Source organism: Penaeus japonicus, unplaced genomic scaffold (assembly GCF_977035675.1).
Source record: "Penaeus japonicus unplaced genomic scaffold, GWHDUDI00000001_assembly GWHDUDI00001378, whole genome shotgun sequence".
In the NCBI taxonomy this organism is placed as follows: domain Eukaryota; kingdom Metazoa; phylum Arthropoda; class Malacostraca; order Decapoda; family Penaeidae; genus Penaeus; species Penaeus japonicus.
Genome location: NW_028235780.1, coordinates 12501 through 14410, shown reverse-complemented (window position 1 = coordinate 14410; position 1910 = coordinate 12501).

The following is a 1910-nucleotide window of genomic DNA, read 5'->3' as shown; positions in this document are numbered from 1 at the left end:
GTTAAGGACCCTGAGAACAGAAATAAATGATCTTCTGACACCTGCGTGAGGAACTTTCATTTATTAAAATGGGATATTGTAGGACTTTCTGAAGTTAGGAAGACTAGGCGAAAAGAGCAGAAATTAACTAAAATGAATGGGCACTTTATTAAACTGGCGAGGTAAACCCCTTGGATAGCAAACAAAATCAGGATTAGGTTTTCTTAGGTTCACAAGCGACTTGAAAGAGAATGTTAGGGAAATTCTATAGTGTGAGCGAAAGAGTAGTATTCTGTAATACTGAAACAAACAACCAGATATAGCCTAAAAATTATCCAAGTGTACGCTCCTACCAGCAGTCATAGTGATGAGGAGATAGATAGCTTTCATGAAGATGTTTCAAGCAGCTACCGATAGAGCAAAAAACCATTTTTAAAAAATCGTGATTATGGGGGATTTTTTATGCCAAGATAGGAATCACGGGAAGATGGAGCGAATATCGATTGGGAAACATGGAATAGGTGCACCAGAATTGAGAGAGGGCAAAGATCGCTAAGAATTCGCCGAAGCTCGATCCCCTTAAAATTAATGAATACATTCTTCGAAAAGAAACCCGGGAGGAAATGGAAAATGCCATGGAACATACTCACACACACAACAACAACAAACCACCTCCAACCCATACATGTCTAAAAACATCATAAACAAAATACCAAAATAAACCAAAAAAAACATAACACATGGACGACTACACCATAATAATGGAAACAATAACAACCCACATGACCACATGCATACAACACTTCACAATGGAAATCACCATCCGGCATTAAAAAACGAAATTACTTCATACTCACCATATAGGGTGACCTCGTACAAGAAGTAACCGTTATCAATAAAGTAAATGTCCGGTAGCGACCATAGACTGGTCCAGGAGTAGAGTTAAGTTACCAGCTAAGAAGAGGGAACGAAACAAGCTCATACAAAAGGCCGTCTCCGCTTAATCATAACCAACACATCAAGATTAGGGCGACGGAATTCAGTATCAACATTCCGAAACAAATTATTCAAGCTCTCGAAGAACATCTTGAACATAGCACCAAATGAACGAAACCCAATTCAGTGAGATATTAATGGAAGTAGCTTGCACTTGAAATAGGGGGTAAAGAACGAGTAAAAAGAAAGGTTCAGTAAGCTTTCGGTTAGAGACGAAAGAGTTTAATAATGAAAGACATGCGTAGGGAAATGAAATAACATCAATCAGAGACAAGATAGAATCAAACAGAGCTGACTAAGACGATAAACAAGAAGAAGAAAGAGGATGTACGCAAATTTAAGAACATACGACAATTAAAATAAACGAAGCTCCTGCCTGCCGGCACCATCCTTAAGGCAACAAAGAGGAGGCTCGGAATAGGGAAAGAAAAACACCATAAATTGTATGCAGTAAAGAAACCCAACGGAGAGGGCGACATACAATAAAAAATGAAATTATCAAAGTAATACGAAGACTTCTATCGAAATCTATACCACTCAAACGACCAACCACATACGGAGAAAAAACACAACAATTGGAGATGTTCTAAACATCACGGTAGATGAAAAATAGGTCACTAAAAAGCATGCGAAAAAGAGGAAAAACACCCAGGAGTGAGACGGCATCAGTGTAGATCTTAGTCAAGGACCGCAGGAGAGATTGCGGCAGTAAAGAAGCTGGCCCAGTCTTTTTTAACAGATGTCTAGGGACGTCGGTAAAATTCCGAAGGCCCTGGAAAAACGCAATAATAATTTTAATACACAAAAAGGGAGACACAAAAGACTTAAAGAATTAACCGACCTATAAGCCTCCTCTCAGTTATAAAATTCTATAAACTGTTCACAAAAATCATCCACAGCCCGTACCACCGATACATTAGATTCAAAACAACCCA